The sequence below is a fragment of the Caretta caretta genome, chromosome 10 (assembly GCF_965140235.1).
Source record: "Caretta caretta isolate rCarCar2 chromosome 10, rCarCar1.hap1, whole genome shotgun sequence".
NCBI classification, from domain to species: Eukaryota; Metazoa; Chordata; order Testudines; family Cheloniidae; genus Caretta; species Caretta caretta.
In genome coordinates, this window is record NC_134215.1 from 44,026,207 (window position 1) to 44,046,558 (window position 20,352).

The 20,352-nt window shown below is 39.1% G+C and overlaps 1 protein-coding gene and 1 long non-coding RNA gene across 13 annotated transcripts in view; one reads left to right on the plus strand and one right to left on the minus strand.

The window, feature by feature from the left end:
- Positions 1 to 20,352, plus strand: part of MYO9A (myosin IXA) — a 469,743-nt gene that overhangs the window by 113,573 nt on the left and 335,818 nt on the right. The window lies entirely within an intron of this gene.
- Positions 1,891 to 3,532, minus strand: LOC142073362 (uncharacterized). The gene is made up of 2 exons (XR_012670192.1): positions 3,017 to 3,532; positions 1,891 to 2,428 (listed from the first exon to the last, which is right to left on the minus strand). It is a non-coding gene; the product is annotated as an uncharacterized LOC142073362 (long non-coding RNA).

Below are 20,352 nucleotides of genomic sequence, written 5' to 3' on the forward strand. Positions count from 1 at the left end.
TAGACCAGATTTGTTTTGTACTCATTTGCCTCCTCCACTGTCTAGGGGACTCATTCCTCTAGGTCACACTGCAGTCACTCACAGAGAAGGTGCAGCGAGGTAAATCTAGCCATGTATCAATCAGAGGCCAGGCTAACCTCCTTGTTCCAATAAGAACGATAACTTAGCTGCACCATTTCTTATTGGAACCCTCCGTGAAGTCCTGCCTGAAATACTCCTTAATGTAAAGACAATCAAGCTCCCTGAAGCCAACCCTGTAAGCCGTGTCGTCAGTCGCCCCTCCCTACGTCAGAGCAACGGCAGACAATCGTTCCGCGCCTTTTTTCTGTGCGGACGCCATACCAAGGCAAGCATGGAAGCCGCTCAGCTCACTTTGCCAATTAGGAGCACATTAAACACCACACGCATTATCCAGCAGTATATGCAGCACCAGAACCTGGCAAAGCGATACCGGGCGAGGAGGCGACGTCAGCGCGGTCACGTGAGTGATCAGGACATGGACACAGATTTCTCTGAAAGCATGGGCCCTGCCAATGCATGCATCATGGTGCTAATGGGGCAGGTTCATGCTGTGGAACGCCGATTCTGGGCTTGGGAAACAAGCACAGACTGGTGGGACCGCATAGTGTTGCAGGTCTGGGACGATTCCCAGTGGCTGCGAAACTTTCGCATGCGTAAGGGCACTTTCATGGTACTTTGTGACTTGCTTTCCCCTGCCCTGAGGCGCATGAATACCAAGATGAGAGCAGCCCTCACAGTTGAGAAGCGAGTGGCGATATCCCTGTGGAAGCTTGCAACGCCAGACAGCTACCGGTCAGTTGGGAATCAATTTGGAGTGGGCAAATCTACTGTGGGGGCTGCTGTGATGCAAGTAGCCCACGCAATCAAAGATCTGCTGATATCAAGGGTAGTGACCCTGGGAAATGTGCAGGTCATAGTGGATGGCTTTGCTGCAATGGGATTCCCTAACTGTGGTGGGGCTATAGACGGAACCCATATTCCTATCTTGGCACTGGAGCACCAAGCCGCCGAGTACATAAACCGCAAGGGGTACTTTTTGATAGTGCTGCAAGCTCTGGTGGATCCCAAGGGACGTTTCACCAACATCAACGTGGGATGGCCGGGAAAGGTGCATGATGCTCGCATCTTCAGGAACTCTGGTCTGAACTTTCAAAAGCTGCAGGAAGGGACTTTATTCCCAGACCGGAAAATAACTGTTGGGGATGTTGAAATGCCTATATGTATCCTTGGGGACCCAGCCTACCCCTTAATGCCATGGCTCATGAAGCCGTACACAGGCAGCCTGGACAGTAGTCAGGAGCTGTTCAACTACAGGCTGAGCAAGTGCAGAATGGTGGTAGAATGTGCATTTGGACGTTTAAAGGCGCGCTGGCGCAGTTTACTGACTCGCTTAGACCTCAGCGAAACCAATATTCCCACTGTTATTACTGCTTGCTGTGTGCTCCACAATATCTGTGAGAGTAAGGGGGAGATGTTTATGGCGGGGTGGGAGGTTGAGGCAAATCGCCTGGCTGCTGGTTACGCGCAGCCAGACACCAGGGTGGTTAGAAGAGCACAGGAGGGCGCGGTACGCATCAGAGAAGCTTTGAAAACCAGTTTCATGACTGGCCAGGCTACGGTGTGAAAGTTCTGTTTGTTTCTCCTTGCTGAAACCCCCCGCCCCTTGGTTCACTCTACTTCCCTGTAAGCTAACCACCCGCCCCTCCTCCCTTCAATCACCGCTTGCAGAGGCAATAAAGTCATTGTTGCTTCACATTCATGCATTCTTTATTCATTCATCACACAAATAGGGGGATGACTACCAAGGTAGCCCAGGAGGGGTGGTGGAGGAGGGAAGGAAAATGCCACACAGCACTTTAAGCACAGCACTTTAAAAGTTTACAACTTTAAAATTTATTGAATGACAGCCTTCTTTTTTTTGGGCAATCCTCTGTGGTGGAGTGGCTGGTTGGCCGGAGGCCCCCCCACCGCGTTCTTGGGCGTCTGGGTGTGGAGGCTATGGAACTTGGGGAGGAGGGCGGTTGGTTACAGAGGGGCTGCAGTGGCAGTCTGTGCTCCAGCTGCCTTTGCTGCACCTCAACCATACACTGGAGCATACTGGTTTGGTCCTGCAGCAGCCTCAGCATTGAATCCTGCCTCCTCTCATCACGCTGCCGCCACATTTGAGCTTCAGCCCTGTCTTCAGCCCACCACTTACTCTCTTCAGCCCGCCACCTCTCCTCCCGGTCATTTTGTGCTTTCCTGCACTCTGACATTATTTGCCTCCACGCATTCGTCTGTGCTCTGTCAGTGTGGGAGGACAGCATGAGCTCGGAGAACATTTCATCGCGAGTGCGTTTTTTTTTCTTTCTAAGCTTCACTAGCCTCTGGGAAGGAGAAGATCCTGTGATCATTGAAACACATGCAGCTGGTGGAGAAAAAAAAAGGGACAGCGGTATTTAGAAAGACACATTTTATAAAACAGTGGCTACACTCTTTCAGGGTAAACCTTGCTGTTAACATTACATACATAGCACATGTGCTTTCGTTACAAGGTCGCATTTTGCCAGCTCCCACCGCGTGACTACCCCCTCAACCTTCCCCCCTCCCTGTGGCTAATAGCGGGGAACATTTCTGTTTAGCCACAGGCAAACAGCCCAGCAGGAATGGGCACCTCTGAGTGTCCCCTGAAGAAAAGCACTCTATTTCAACCAGGTGACCATGAATTATATCTCACTCTCCTGAGGATAACACAGAGAGATAAAGAACGGATGTTGTTTGAATGCCAGCAAACATACACTGCAATGCTTTGCTCTACAATGATTCCCGAGTACGTGTTACTGGCCTGGAGTGGTAAAGTGTCCTACCATGAAGGACGCAATAAGGCTGCCCTCCCCAGAAACCTTTTGCAAAGGCTTTAGGACTACATGTAGGAGAACCGCAAATGCCAGGGCAAAGTAATCCTTTCACATGCTTGCTTTTAAACCATGTATAGTATTTTAAAAGGTACACTCACCAGAGGTCCCTTCTCCGCCTGCTGGGTCCAGGAGGCAGCCTTGGGTGGGTTCGGGGGGTACTGGCTCCAGGTCTAGGGTGAGAAACAGTTCCTGGCTGTCGGGAAAACCGGTTTCTCCGCTTGCTTGCTGTGAGCTATCTACAACCTCCTCCTCCTCATCATCTTCTTCGTCCCCAAAACCTGCTTCCGTATTGCCTCCATCTCCATTGAAGGAGTCAAACAACACGGCTGGGGTAGTGGTGGCTGAACCCCCTAAAATGGCATGCAGCTCATCATAGAAGCGGCATGTTTGGGGCTCTGACCCAGAGCGGCTGTTCGCCTCTCAGGTTTTCTGGTAGGCTTGCTTCAGCTCCTTCAGTTTCACGCGGCACTGCTTCGGGTCCCTGTTATGGCCTCTGTCCTTCATGCCCTGGGAGATTTTCACAAAGGTTTTGGCATTTCGAAAACTGGAACGGAGTTCTGATAGCACGGATTCCTCTCCCCAAACAGCGATCAGATCCCGTACCTCCCGTTCGGTCCATGCTGGAGCTCTTTGACTCTATCATGGTCACCTGTGCTGATGAGCTCTGCATGGTCACCTGCAGCTTGCCACGCTGGCCAAACAGGAAATGAGATTCAAAAGTTCGCGGTTCTTTTCCTGTCTACCTGGCCAGTGCATCTGAGTTGAGAGTGCTGTCCAGAGCGGTCATAATGGAGCACTCTGGGATAGCTCCCGGAGGCCAATACCATCGAATTGTGTCCACAGTACCCCAAATTCGAGCCGGCAACGTCGATTTAAGCGCTAATCCACTTGTCAGGGGTGGAGTAAGGAAATCGATTTTAAGAGCCCTTTAAGTCGAAATAAAGGGCTTCATTGTGTGGACGGGTGCAGGTTTACATCGATTTAACGCTGCTAAATTCGACCTAAAGTCCTAGTGTAGACCAGGGCTCAGGCAATCTTACGACCAGCTACAACAGTACTGGAATGATCTGTCTGCAGATTCAGAAAGAATATCACTTCAGCAGTGTATATTTAGTTCACATTTGGAACTTATTGTTTCAACCATAAGGACTAGAAATTGTTAAATTTTCCCGAGAAAGTTTCCTACTCATTACTGGCAAGTGGATTTGTCATGCCCTTTGAAGAAATGCAAAAGGAACACCGAAGAGAGATTTTATTTGAACGCTCAAGACAACTGTCATAGTAATTAGGGCACTGTTGCCTGTCTTTTTACAGTAAGTTGAACTGGAAGGACTGCTTGAGATTTCAGAAGGTAGGGAATCTGACTGCTCTTATGCATAAGAGGAAACAAAAAGTTTCACTGTTTGTATTTTTTATAGTAGGTGCTGCCCAGTGCTTTAAAGTTAAATGACGAGCTGCTGACCTGGGGCTAGGGGTCAATTAACTGGAATAATTAGACATGTATGGGGCTTTCAATACGTAAGTGGCATAAACAATATGAAGTTTTCATTTTAAGCTAAATATGCATACCTTTTTATAGAAAAAGTCAGCCATCTGTAGCACTTTGTTGAAGCCGTCTGGGATGGTGAACACCCACATCCCCATCCAAGTATTTCCAGGTAGGGTGTAATTCTCTTGCTAAATTCCGTTGTGTTAACTCTTTTGATGCTTAGACCAATTGACAGAATGTCCTTTTCTGTTGGCAGATTAATGATGTTATAACTTTCCTTTTGGAATATAAAGTTCAAATAAAAGCCAATTGTGCTCATAGAACATACATACTTGAAACAGAAAAACTTCAAAACCAGACTCCAGCGAGAGACTGTTGAATTGGAATTCATTTGCAAATTGGATACAATTAACTTAGGCTTGAATAGAGACTGGGAGTGGCTAAGTCATTATGCAAGGTAACCTATTTCCCCTTGTTTTTTCCTACACCGCTCCCCCCCCCCCCCCGACGTTCTTGTTAAACCCTGGATTTGTGCTGGAAATGGCCCACCTTGATTATCATACACATTGTAAGGAGAGTGATCACTTTAGATAAGCTATTACCAGCAGGAGAGTGGGGTGGGGGGAGAGAAAACCTTTTGTAGTGGTAAACACCCATTTTTTCATGCTTTGTGTATATAAAAAGATCTTCTGTACTTTCCACAGTATGTATCCGATGAAGTGAGCTATAGCTCACGAAAGCTTATGCTCAAATAAATTGGTTAGTCTCTAAGGTGCCACAAGTACTCCTTTTCTTTATACATACTTGTGTACTTCCATGTATGTTTGAACAATACCACTTGGCAATAAACTTAAGGAATGCTGAGCTATGTTCTGTTATACACGCATCAACTATGCATGTTAACTTGGCAGCAGTATTTAAAATATGCTGTATGAGCATTTAAACTATAGATGGACTTGGACCTTCCCTTCAGGTGCTAACCTAATCTGCTTCTAAACTTTTGGGCTCAGGATCCAAATCTTGAGCACATCTCTGGTATTTTAGTGTCCCATTATTGAAACAACTTTTACTGCGCTCTTTTGAGACTATATTTTGGGACTTCTAAATATGAAATCTCAGTGGGAAATTTATCATTGAGGAAATCATTGCTGCTGGTATCATGTGCATTTGAAATCAGTTGCTACCTTCTGACAAATTTGAGTGTGTAATATACACACCCATGCTGATATATTATAAGTGTGTGTGTGTTTTATACTTAAACCCCAAGATGTCTTAGATGTTTTCCAATCTTTGCTCATCAGCATGTTTGTGTGAAAATAGGAACCATCAACTTTGTAATTTGCCTGCTCTTTTTGCCTTTTATTCATCCTAGAAGTGATGGTGATTTTAAAAAGACTAGATTTTAATGTTGTTGAATGATTCAAGCAGGCTCACTGGAGAGCAGAAGAGTGCATTATCACACGAAGGGATATAATTTTTCAAGATGGATTTTCTTTCTAATTTTGGACGCAGAATCAGGTGTGGTCATGGGCTGAGTCTTACTTCCCCCTGTTTTGAAAAGCCACCAAATTGTGTTCTTGCCGCCAGAGTGCAAAAGAACACGATCCAGGCCATAGGAGCATAGGAATTGCCATAATATCTCAGACCAGTGGTCCATTTAGTCTAAGTTTGTCTCCAACAGTGTCTAGTACTTGATTCTTTATTGAAAGGTGCAAGAATCCAGGTGATGGGCAGTTGTGAAATAATCTGCCCATCGGGAAATTTGCTTCCTAACCCTTACCAATTAGCAGTTGACTTATTCCCGGAGGCATATCGATTTATATCTTAAACTTGATCAGTCTTTCTTTTTTTCATCTAATGTAGCTCAGAGAAATTATCTGAGTAGAGATGCCTCAAAAACTTTCTGTCCCCTATGTTAGTGCTGTATGAAAATTTAATTAACTTTAAAATACATTAAAATGATTTCCCCCCTGAAAATCTTATTTTTAAATTTAAATCGACTTTAAAATGTTGGATTTCAAATGCTTTGTGATTTGTGATATTGCCAGTAATTTAGTTTGCAGATCAAAACCTGATTGAAAGTCTGGGAATACTTTACATAGGAGAAGTCAATGCAATAGAACTGTGCTTATCTAATTTGCTTGTAAAAGAAAAGAGTTAATTAAATTTCCTTAGTAAAATTCGTTAAGGACTGTTACGCTTTTAACTGAGGCAGTCTGTTATGTATATAAACATAGCTATACAAAATAAGAGGAGCTGTTTCATGTTATAAACTCAGTAAAATATATTCTGGGTAAATTAAATGATCAATATATTTTTTCTTAAAAAAGAATCATAGAATCATAGAATATCAGGGTTGGAAGGGACCTCAGGAGGTCATCTAGTCCAACCCCCTGCTCAAAGCAGGACCAATCCCCAATTAAATCATCCCAGCCAGGGCTTTGTCAAGCCTGACCTTAAAAACTTCTAAGGAAGGAGATTCCACCACCTCCCTAGGCAACGCATTTCAGTGTTTCACCACCCTCCTAGTGAAAAAGTTTTTCCTAATATCCAACCTAAACCTCCCCCACTGCAACTTGAGACCATTACTCCTTGTCCTGTCCTCTTCTACCACTGAGAATAGTCTAGAACCATCCTCTCTGGAACCACCTCTCAGGTAGTTGAAAGCAGCTATCAAATCCCCCCTCATTCTTCTTTTGTCCAGACTAAATAATTCTAGTTCCCTCAGCCTCTCCTCATAAGTCATGTGTTCCAGACCCCTAATCATTTTTGTTGCCCTTCGCTGGACTCTTTCCAATTTCTCCACATCCTTCTTGTAGTGTGGGGCCCAAAACTGGACACAGTACTCCAGATGAGGCCTCACCAGTGTCGAATAGAGGGGGACGATCACGTCCCTCGATCTGCTCGCTATGCCCCTACTTATACATCCCAAAATGCTATTGGCCTTCTTGGCAAGAAGGGCACACTGCTGACTCATATCCAGCTTCTCGTCCACTGTCACCCCAGGTCCTTTAAAGCAGAACTGCTGCCTAGCCATTCGGTCCCTAGTCTGTAGTTGTGCATTGGGTTCTTCCGTCCTAAGTGCAGGACCCTGCACTTACCCTTATTGAACCTCATCAGATTTCTTTTGGCCCAATCCTCCAAGAAGCAGGTTACACTCAAAGAGAATAAGGGAATAGGATTCTCCGTACCTGAGGAAAGATGATGCACGTTTAACAGTCGAATTGGTGCAGTGCTCTGGGTCCCTTTACACAGAAAAATGGAGGGATTTTCCACACCCCTGAGTGATGTAATTATACAGACATAAGTTTGTAGTGTAGCCCAAGCCAGTGTTCCCAATCGCTTGTATGTTGTATCTCTTTGCCGATATTGTCTAATTAGATTGTAAACATTCTGGGCAGGGTTTGTCTGTTACTGGGTGTTTGTTTCTGCCATTATGTGTGGAATGGGGTCCTGATTTCAGCTGCAGTCTTTTGGTTCTACTATAATGCAATTAAGTAGGGGGTTCGCTGCATTATTCTGTGTTGCATTCATTCGCTCAAAGTTCTCAGAATGCTGTGATTCTGTAGCTTGTTTATATTAATTTATTTCAAATCAGTATCAGACTACATGCCAAAATATTAAGAAATGTTTGTTACTCCTAGCTTTAAAATATTCAGTCTGTTTCCTTTGCAAGTTCATAAGTGTATTTGGTATCTCCCCAGAATATTAGCAAATGATAAAATCAATCTGGAGTCTGAGACATTTTTTTGCATTGTAATAAACACGAATAAGACTATTAAATTTTTGGCAGCTCTAATAAACATTCCATTACACTGCTTTTAAATTTCAGTTTCCTTATAACATCTGAATGTGAGAAATTGTCTATGCTTCTGACCCAAGACTATTTTCTGTGGAAAAAAAAATACAAAAAGTTTTAAAAATAGATTTACCAGTAGCTGATACTTTTTTCCACTGTAAAACATAAGCAACCATCATATTTCCATTGTGGAAAGGCTGACACCCTTATTTCTTCGACAGTGCTACTCCCAGTAAGAAAGGATACAGGGCTAACGAAGTAAAATGAAGAACTTTCGCTTTTAACTTAGTATTTGGGTTCTCCATAGTTGAATACCTGGCCTCTTGTCTGAGCTTTTTTTCTCATTCTCCCCCTCCGTCCCCACACTCCTAAATCTTAGACTTCTCTTGTTCACCCCGCCTGTATCTCAGTTGTTGTTGTTATCCATCACCAGATCTCTGACCATTTCTTTTCTTTCCATGCCCCATATCCCCCAGTGTTTTGGATATATGTATCAGTTGCCTCATGTCTGCAACTTCACTCAAAGATACTTTTAACATTGCTGGAATATCGTTGTATATACTAGTAAGTCAACATGTGGTCCCACTATTTATGTAGAGAATTATTTTGGAGATTTTGAGTTTCCTGGACCGTTGAAGTCAACATTGCTGTATCATTTTTTTTAAAAAAAAATTTGTCTACTTTGGTGAGAATGAACATCTAGGTTGACAAGAAATTCTATTGAAATTATTGTGCAAGTATAGCAGCTCTCAGTTCACTTTAAATGTGTCTACACCCTCAGGGTTTTTCCAGTGCTCTATGAAGTAAAAGTTGACTCTTAAGTGGTTCATAATATAAAGCTAAAGTCCTATACTGAAATGTTCATAATGCTTTCTGCAGCTTGGAAATGCTAAATGGTTACAGAAGCAAGAGATGTACCTTCTCTCTCTCTCTCCACCCCCCCCCCCCCCCCCCGGACTCATCAAACTCTATAAACATACATGTTTCGTTGATAGTCAAGTCTGTGTCAAAACCCTTCTTATGAGGGTGATGCAAGGGAGGATTTGCACCCCACACAGCGGTGTAGCTTGCCAATGCAACAGGAGTGATAGGTGCAAACGGTGTCCTTTTTTACATTTATTTGGGTGTATTTTGCTGCCTCCTACTATATCATGATCTTGTCTTTATTTTCTATTTAATATCTCTTCTCTCCCTCCCACTTTTTTCCTTTTGGTTTGTTCTTTTTCTCCATGTTCTTTCATGATGATTCTTTCATATTTTCAGTCACATCCTCCTCACCTTCATAAATTTTTCTATATTCTGTTCCTTCCAATTTTAACCTCATTTGGTTTTTCTCATTCTTTTTGTAACTTTTCTTCTCTCAATATCTTGCTCCACTTTCTCCATTGACATACGTGTCTGCACAGCTGTCACTAACTCCAGCTATAAATCCACATGCAACCACACTCATAGTCTGTCCATACAGATTATAGTGTATAGATCTCTCCATCAGAATTTTAATCTCACAAGCTACTTTAGAATTGTTTAGGTATAGTGCTACTTCCCTACCTTTGCAGCATAAACTGACGTTCTTGTATAGTTTATAGCCGGTATTGGAGCATCCTGTTGATTTTTGTCATTCATTCTTCCATTTTTATATCTATTATATCAAGGTACTCTTCCCTTGCTAAGCATTTTAGTTCCCCTGTTTTTGCCTTTAAGCTTCTTGCATTGATATATATATATATTGTCTGAAGCCAAAGATGACACCTTGTCAGAAAAAAGGAGCTATGCTTTTATTTATTTTTATCCACACCAGTTACACAGGTATCAAACAGAATGACAATTAGGGTTGTCAAGCGATTAAAAAAATTAATCGTGATTAATCACACGATTAAAAAAATTAACCACGATTAATTGTGCAATTAATCATGCTGTTAAACAATAATAGAATGCCATTTATTTAAATGTTTTTGGATGTTTTCTACATTTTCAAATATATTGATGTCAATTACAAAACAGAATACAAAATGTACAGTGCTCACTTTATATTTTTGATTACAAATATTTGCACTGTAAAAAACAAAGTATTTTTCAATTCCCCCATTACAAGTATTGTAGTGCAATCTCTTTATCATGAAAGTTGAACTTGCAAATGTAGAATTGTGTACCAAAAACCCTGCATTAAAAACCAAAACAATGTAAAACTTTAGAGCCTTCAAGTCCCCTCGGTTCTACTTCTTGTTCAGCCAATCACTCAGACAAACAAGTTTGTTTACATTTGCAGGAGATAATAATTTCCGCTTCTTGTTTGTTGTCACCTGAAAGTGAGAACAGGCGTTCGCATTGCGCTGTCATAGCTGGCGTTGCAAATTATTTATGTGCCAGATGCACTAAATATTCATATGTCCCATCATGCTTCAGCCACCATTTCAGAGGATGTGTCCATGCTGATGACTGGTTCTGCTCAATAACGATTCAAAACAGTGTGGTCCAGTGTATGTTCATTTTCATCATCTGAGTCAGATGCCACCAGCAGAAAACTGATTTTTCTTTTTTGGTGGTTCGAATTCTGTAGTTTCCACATCGGAGTGTTGCTCTTTTAAGACTTCTGAAAGCATGCGCCACACCTCGTCCCTCTCAGAGTTTGGAAGCCAGTTCAGATTTTTACAGCACTCGACCCAAGCTATATCTATCCTTAGAAATCTCACATTGGTACCTTCTTTGTGTTTTGTCAAATCTGCAGTGAAAGCATTCTTAAAATGAACAACATGTGCTGGGTCATCATCCGAGACTGCTATAACATGAAATACATGGCAAAATGCGGGTAAAACAGAGCAGGAGGCATGCAATTCTCCTACATGTTCAGTCACAAATTTAATTGACATTTATTTTTTAATGAGCATCATCAGCATGGAAGCATGTCCTCTGGAATGTGGCCGAAGCATGAAGGGGCATATGGATATTTATCGTATCTGGCATGTAAATATCTTGCAATGGCTACAAAAGTGCCATGCAACCACCTGTTCTCACTTCCAGGTGACACTGTAAATAAGAAGTGGGCAGCATTATTTCCTGCAAATATAAACAAACTTGTTTGTCTTAGCGGTTGGCTGAACAAGAAGTAGGACTAAGTGGATTTGTAGGTGCTAAAGTTTTACACTGTTTTGTTTTTGAGTACAGTTATGTAACCCCAAAAAAATCTAGATTTGTAAATTGCACTTTAACAATAAAGAGATTGCACTACCGTATTTGTATGAGGTGAATTGAAAAATACTATTTCTTTTGTTAATCATTTTTACAGTGCAAGTGTTTGTAATAAAAATTAATCAAAAATAATAGTGAGCACTGTACACTTTGTATATGTGCTGTAATTGAAGTCAATATATTTGAAAATGTAGAAAATATTAAATTTCAATTGGGATTCTATTGTTTAACCGTGTAATTAAAACTGCGATTAATCGCGATTCAATTGTTTTGAGTTAATCGTGGGAGTTAACTGCGATTAATTGCCAGGCCTAATGACAGTGCATGAATCTGATTATTATAATCAACATTTTAGTTCCAGGGCTTGATGGGGTTAGCCACTGCTCTACCAGGGGGCTTCTATAGAGAGTTGATGTTGATAGCTGAAGGGCAATAACCCTTCATCCTGCCGTGATGATTTGTGCAGTGACAATGTGGATTTTGAAAGAATAGTATTTTGTGGCTGTACAGAATGAGAAATTGGTGCTTTTTTGGCAATTACTCTTGCAAAATACCTCCTGAAAAGAAAATAAACAACGTATAGTAAGGTCAGTGTGGAATTGTGCTTTATAAATCATTTTAGTGAGACTTTAGAATACCTTTAGGAAGTGTTGCATCTATTAAATATCACATTTTCATAATTTTAACATACTGTATCAAAATTATAGTTTTGAAACCTAAATCCAAATCCTAACAAGATACTGTTCTTTACATTAAAAACTCAGGAGTTGTCATCAATTATGAAATAGTAGTATCTCAGGTTAGCTGAGTTTTTCTCTGTATGTACAATAGGACAGTGGTTCTCAACTTTTCCAGAATACTGTACCCCTTTCAGGAGTTTGATTTGTCTTGTGCACCCCAAGTTTCATCTCACTTAAAAACTACTTGCTTTCAAAATCAGACATAAAATATCCAAAAGTATAGCAGCACACTATTGCTGAAAAATTGCTTGCTTTCTCATTTTTACAATAAAATTATAATATAAATCAATTGGAATATAAATATTGTAGTTACATTTCAGTGTATTGTATATAGAGCAGCAGAAACAAGTTGTATGAAATTTTAGTTTGCACTGAGCTAGTGCTTTTTATGCAGCCTGTTGTAAAACTAGGCAAATATCTAGATGAGCTGATGTACATTCTCAAAGACCTCTGTGTACCCTCAGGGGTACGTGTACTCCTGATTGAGAACCACTGGAATAAGATGTATCTGTAGTAATTGTGGCAACAATTGACAATTTTTACTTTTTAATGGCTTCTGCTGTATAAATCTGTCATGTTAGACAGCACTGCAAGAGTGCTGCCCAGGGATGTTTTAGAATGAATTGTTTTTTGTATGCTAGATATTAATCTTCTCAGAAAGATAATGTAGAATTTGAAACTGCTTACAGTTCATTCAGTCAGTTTTTTCAAGGACTTAAGCTACAAAATCCTAAAATTCTGCATTTAATTCTGGTAACTTAAGAACTAGTATTCTTTCTTGTCCACATAATTATTTGGAGTTTCTATCTTGGTGAACTGTGAGAACTGGAACAAATTGCCCTCTGAGACAGCAAATCTAGTTTTTGAATATCTGACTTCCTTTAAATAACTTTCTTTAAATGTGGGTAGCGTTCCCTATTGATATCTGTTATATAAAGTTTCTGCTATTCTATTTAGGTGCTGCTACCACTTTATAGAATGGAGATATTGAAAGCAGTAAGATAGTCTTTTAAAATTATTCTAAGATTATGGTGACATTTATAAGCATTTTAAAGTCAGAGAGGCTGGCACTTGGGAAACCTGAGTTCAGTTCACTTTCTGCCACTCTTTCCTGTGTCCATGAACAAGTCACTAAGGGCTTGTCTACACTATTGCTTAAGTCAATGTAAGTTACGTTACTCAGGGGTGTGAAAAAGCCACCCCCCTGGGTGACTTAAATTTACATAGATTTAGCACGTGGTGTGGACACTGCTTTATGTCAGTGAGAAATGCTCTCCCGCTGACATAGCATAAGCCTTTTGGTGAGGTGGAGTAATTATGTAGACAGGAGAGTGCTTTTCTGTCGGCATAGTGCATCGTCACCACACACACTACAGTGGTCTACAGTGCCATTGTAGTGCGATAGTGCAGACTAGCTGTTAGTCTCTCTGTGCTTTGGCTCCCCATCTGTAAAATGGGGATTATAGCACTTCCTTGCATCCTAGTGTGGTGTGAGGATAAATACATAGCATATTGTGGGATGCCCATTAGTATTGTAATGGGGGGTGAGGCGCATAGAAGTACTTGAGAGAGCGAGAGAGATAATAAACGCCATTTCAGCAAGGATTACCAGGATAGATGGCGTTTATTGTACAGGGTGCACAAATCTAAAGACACTATATATGTCCATTATTGCTGGTGCAGAATACTCAAAAGTTTGATGTAGAAGCTCTCTGCACTATAGAGAAGAGGTAGAGCTGTAAAGGGAGTTTTTATATTCATAACTCCTACACAATGAAACCTGTTTTAATCCACTGCACCAAAGACTGACATAAAGTATTTGCTTAATGGAGATAGTTGCCTTATCAAGATGGAACAAGATTGTACTCTGTGCATTTGGAGATCCTTTTAGTTAACTTCTTAAAATAGGACGTGGTCTAATAAGGGGTCTCCTGTACCAGTTTTGGTGTAACCGTTCATTTTTAATTTAAAATTAGATTTTATGTAAATTGAAAATGTATCCTACGCCCACATACTCCGAGCAATAATGGGTCACGCAAGGAAATTAATTATAAATCGTGTGTAGATTAGTTTGAAATGTTAAAACTGAGAATAAAGTTAAGTATGCTACAAATGTTTGAGCACAACTGTGTTCCTGCAGAATGAATGTGAGAGAGTGGGTCCCTTTTAGTATTAGTATTGGCAAACATTATACCGATACTATAGAACGGAAGTGTTGTTACACTATCCTTTTGGATAGTCATACATCTACCAAGTGTCATTTTTTTGGCAACAGTATTTTATTTGCTGTTGTTGAAATGTAATATATCCATTGTTCAGATTGGTGCTATGTCTGTGATGCTGCTGCAGTTTTCCTCTCAGTGAAAAGCGTATTTCTGTTTAACTGCACTCCACATTTGTAGGTCAGAATGGTCCTGCTATTCGGAGGCCCCTAGCATAGATGTAAACTTGCCAGCAGTTTGTAAATTTTAGCCAGACTTTTTAACTTAATCAGAAAATGTGCATTTGAATTTTATATAGGGGATCAGTCTAGGATGGGGTCGGCAACCTTTCAGAAGTGGTGTGCTGAATCTTCATTTATTCACTCTAATTTAAGGTTTCCTGTGCCAGTAATAAATTTTAACATTTTTAGAAGGTCTCTTTCTATAAGTCTTTAATAAAATACTAAACTATTGTTGTATGTAAAATAAAAGGTTTTAAAAATGTTTAAGAAGCTTCATTTAAAATTAAATTAAAATGCAGAGCCCCCCGGACCAGTGGCCAGGACCCAGGCAGTGTGAGTGCCACTGAAAATCAGCAGGCATGCCACCTTTGGCACATGTGCCCTAGGTTGCCTACCCTGGTCTAGGATTTACAGTGATCTAATACCAGTGCACTGCCAACTGTAACATGTACTTTTACTTTTTTTATTGCTCTTATATTTTAATGTTCTTTGCTTCAGATACGTCTTTTTCTGTATCATTCTTAGCACTGTTAATCACTAGTGGATAAATGCATTCAGCAATCCTGTGAAATGGCCCTCAGCTGTAATACATTAAATTGAATAACAGTAACAAGCAGCACAGTAAGTAAAAGGAAAGCAGTTCACAAGCTCTAGTGTGGAAACACAAAGTTGCTCTTCCTATATATATTACATAATTGATATGCGGTTTGGAAGAATTTACTTTTGAGGAAAAATTAAAAGGAGTAAATAGTTTTAACTTGCCCAAATGATGACCAGAGGGGAGTGCAATAATGTTCTAGAAGTATTTAAAGGTTGTATATACCAAGTAAGAAGAGTTGGCGTTAAAGGTGGCATCAGGGAGGAATAAAAAAGTAATAGGATACAATTGAATAAAGGAAAACTTGGCTAGGATATCAGGAAACATTTCATAAGTGATATCTGTAAGTGAAATGGTCGGAGTCCATTTACAAATAGCCTGGCCAGGTAATTGAAGAATATACTGTAGGTAGGGCCCTTTGTTTTTGGTTTTTATTTAATTTAATTTTTCCTAGGAAACAACAAATAGGTGAAAATCGATGGAAAAAACCTTTTTTCTGGTAATTATAGCGGTTTATTTTGGTGGGCAGAAGGATGGGAAAAAAGTGTTCAATAGATGAATGCATTGATTAATGGAATTCAGTGTGGTTTGCTGCAGAACTAAAACAGAACTCAAAATAAATGCCACCTCTGAGTTATTTTGAATATATTTGAATGATACAAAAGTAGGATGAGAATTGGGGGGGGAAAACAAATACTTTTTGTAAACCCAGGATTTTTTTGGTAAAAATTGGTTTAAATTGAAAACGAAAGGGGCTTAACTGCAAATTTCTATTGAATAACCCTGTTCTTATTGATTCAACAGCCTCCAACAGACTTTTCTCCATGCTTCATTTTGTGAACTATATGAATTAACACACTGTAATTTATGTTCAGTGACATTTCCTGAAAGTGCACATACTTGTGTATCTGTATAACTTGATGTTCTAACTATAGCAAGTGGGCATCCAAGGACCAGTAAGCCTGGAATAATGCTGGGATTGGGCTCTTGCAAAAGGTATTGCAAACCATAATGTTGGCATTAATGCTACAGGATCTAAGTCAAGCTATCTAGACTGCTTGTGCAGCAGAATGAAAACTTAGCTAAAACCTTTAACTCGTATGCTTTTTACTCTACTAGCTTATGAAAGGGAAAACTACATTTTCTAGTATTACATCACAATTATAATATTTGTAATAATACAGATGCAATATACAAAACTTTATGGCACAAGTAAAATATATGCTTAATGAATGGGTGTAACCAGGTTATTGGTTTCTTGGTTTTTCATTCTAGCTCATGTAACCCTCTTCTCTATGTAACATCTGGTTTTCATTATTGATAGGAAAACTGAGTAAGTCCAATAAAATGGATAGAAAGCATAGCGATTTGCAACAAATACAAATTGATATACATTTCAGCATTTGTTCATTGAACTGGGGGTTTTATGGGAGGTTCTTATGGAAGAGAAATGTGACAACTGAATGATTTTCTGTATTAGTACCATATATGTGCTGTTGAGATTGGCCAGTTATCTGGAAGGGTAAATGTCTTCAAATGTGCTATGAGCTTTGCATTTCATGATTCACATATCTTTAAATACGCTTACATCTACAGAAGTGAACAGATAGCTTAGATTTTGAATATTTAGAATTTTGGTGAACCCCACATGGCTTTGATTGAGCAAAGTACTTGAGCACATTTATAACTTAAACAGGCAAGTAGTCTTATGTGGACTACTACAATTTATCAAGTTTATTTGTTTGATTCTTCCACTTATACTAGTGTTTAGAGCATGCAATATATTTACAATTAGGGATCAATTACCTTCTCGTGTTTTTAAAACTAGCAAAAAGTATGGAAAAACTGTGTAAATAGGTATTCTCATTAAAATATCTAGATTCTCTATCCCTGTTAGGTATCCTCCACCTATATCATTGGAAAATATTCAGTTTGAACCATACATTAATTGACATGATTGAAAGAATTGGCACAGCATCCAGGAGGCTTCATAGGCTATTAGCCAGAACTCCAAACACTATTCATTATGAAAAGTTATGAGTGTCTGTTCCCAGACCGTAATGTTGTTTAAAAGTTATTATTAACTGACAGGTTATTTACAGTTTATTAACAACTGTTCTGTTAGCCACCTAGATACTGTGATGATCACTCTAGAAATATTTAGATCAAAAATTTCCAAATGGTAGTCCACAATGCCTTTGCTGGTGGTCCTTAGAGAGGTATCGGGTCACACTGAGCTTGTTCCTCCTCCTTTAGCTGTTAGATTTCATTAAAAGACAACTAAAATTTCACAATATTTTTACTTCTCCATGTAAACAATTACGGCTTTTCAACAGGGATATTACGCAATTGCGAATGGGAGGGGTGGTGGTCAATGAAACCATCTCTGAATGAAAAGATGACTAGCACTATGAAAGTTTGAAACCAATTTTAGGTAGTTAGATTGTTGTTAGAATTGTTAGCATTTTATGACAGTAGTTGCAGTGTAACCAGGGTTTTGACTTCTGTGCAATTTAGAAATTACCACTATAATGTTGTATTAATAGTTTTTAAAAATAATTTTCTGGTTTTAAATAAGAAACAGAAAAGTGAAAACTGGTATTTTTCATTATAGCGAGATATTATCAGATTTATAATAGAAAATTTTGACCCTTTCCTTCCCCAGTTCCACCAAAACTATTCAGCTTCATATTAAATTTTCCTTGTGAGCTGTTGCAAGATTAGAATTTGTTTGGAAATTTGTATATAAAGTCGACAAGGTAGTTGAGATGGATACAAGTTTTTAAAAATTATAAGTATTCACTTCTAGTAAAGTTTCCTTTTTTTGGTTCATATTTTATTCCTCAAAATCATTTCGCTAGAAACTTCAGTTCTGTTTCATTCTGTTATCCTCACTGAGAACTGGTGTTTTAATCTAGTTTAGGAAAGTTAATAGCTTGCTTAATTCATGCATAAACCTATGGGATGATCCAATAAAAAGTATTTTAATGCCTGCTTTCACCTTTTTTCCTAACCTAAGAATTTATTAAAGTTTCTATTACTGTAGTAATTGTAAGGGAAATTTCATGTACAATTTGAGAGCTGCTTCTAGAGGTAGCATCAGTTATACTTAACTTTCATTAACAACGTTCAGCAAAAGAATTTTAAGAAAAATATCCTTAGTACCCCTTCTTCTGTATGTCCCAGAGGAATATGGAAGCTGAAAGCAATTGGCAATGTTCTCTGTTCACTCAATCTTTTCTCCAAGAAGTGAGGAGAAAACTGGCTATACAAATAATCAGTTGTCTAATTCAAAAGCTTAAATTCATCTTCATGTTTTAAAATCCAAGAGATTTGTTAATAATCAAACTCACCTTTTTGCCAGTTCATTTTGTTTCTTGATACAGGATGTCTAGCAATAACACCAGCCTTCTTTATGAATATCTTTAAATGATTAACAAGGAATATAAAATAGTCTGTAAAGCCCTCACTACTGTTATACTAGCTCCACTAGCCTTTTAATTTGATTCTTGGCAGAAACCTTCTGATAGGTTGAGAAAAACATTTTCATCTCGATTTTATAATCTGAACTACTTTTTGCATAAATCAACAGAGGTATATCAGACCTCTCTTCTCATGATGCCTGCAAAAAAAGTAACAACAGTTAAGCTGTTGGTGTGCTGAGACCTCTGCCTATCATGCTGACCAATTTGTCTTATTGTTTACTTGTAGTCCCCCATCTGTTGTCTCTTATGTAGATTGTAGCTCCTTAGGGCAGGGACCATCTTTTTGCCCTGTTTGAATGCACCTAGCACAGTGGGGTCCTGGTACATTGCTAGGGCTCCTAGGCACTAATAATAATATCCGGTGAAGCTACTCTTGTGAACATCATCTCAAAACTTTTGAACCTTGTTACTGATGACTGTGCTGGCAGTTTAGGCTAGTTGCCTTTTGTTTCCTCCGATTTATCAAAGCAAAATGATTTTTTTGATATTTCAGTTCAGGTGCTATGTAAGAATTTGGGCTCAAAGTTGTGTTTGGACTCTCCTGTTGTGAATATAGTTCACTTCCACCCCCACCCACTAATGAGGTTTAACAAAAGTTTCTTAAATAAAATTTAGCTTTAAAACATCGTGGGAGCAATATCTTTGTTTATCTTTGTTTCCTTTCTTTAGCCATAAGGTGTAATTATTCTTTTAAAAAAATTAGTTGTAACTTTTTTTTTGGAAGACAGTAAAGTGAGCTTCACCACTAAAGAGGTATACTGTATGAGGGTGCTTAGCTTAAGCTAAAAAAAAGTTTGCTAGCAGACTGAGGACAATGGCTCTCCTTTGTACTGGACTTCAGGAGCCAGATTCATTTTAGTTATGTTTTTGAAAATGATCAAAATAAACAAAAAAAATCTGTTATGTTTCCAACTGCTGAAGAATGGATCACCTGGGTGATTTGCTAGGGAAAAAAATGTTTTCCCATCTGCCGGAAGTGAACACCATTTCCTGCGCTCAATAAAGGTACACACAGGCAGCAAACATGCCACTTTTTTCTTAACCGCTTTGCCTTAGAATTTAAGGAATAATTTTTTTGGCAACAGTATCCTTACTCAATACAAGCAATTGATATGCAATATACTTATATGTAAAACTGTCTCTAAGACAGGAGTACTTAATATGGGGGGGAAACACAGTTCTACTTTAATTTAAAAATAATTCCATCTCAGGTGAAGGCTGATATTGTTAATTTTTCATATAAAAGCTTGAAGACACTTGAGTTAAAACTAGGGCTGTTGATTAATCACAGTTAACTCAAGTGATTAACTTAAAAAATTGATGGCGATTAATCGCAGTTTTAATCATACTGTTAAACAATAGACTACCAATTGAAAGTTATTAAATATTTTTGATGTTTTTCTACATTTTCAAGTATATTGATTTCAATTACAACACAGAATATAAAGTGTCCACTGCTCACTTTATATTAATTACAAATATTTGCACTGTAAAATTGATAAAATAAATAGTTCACCTCATACAAGTACTGTATTGCAATCTCTTTATTGTGAAAGTGCAACTTACAAATGTAGATTTTTTTTTTGTTTTGTTACATACCTGCACTCAAAAACAAAACCAATGTAAAACTGTAGAGCATACATGTCCACTCAGTCCTACTTCTTGTTCAACCAATCACTCAGACAGACACGTTT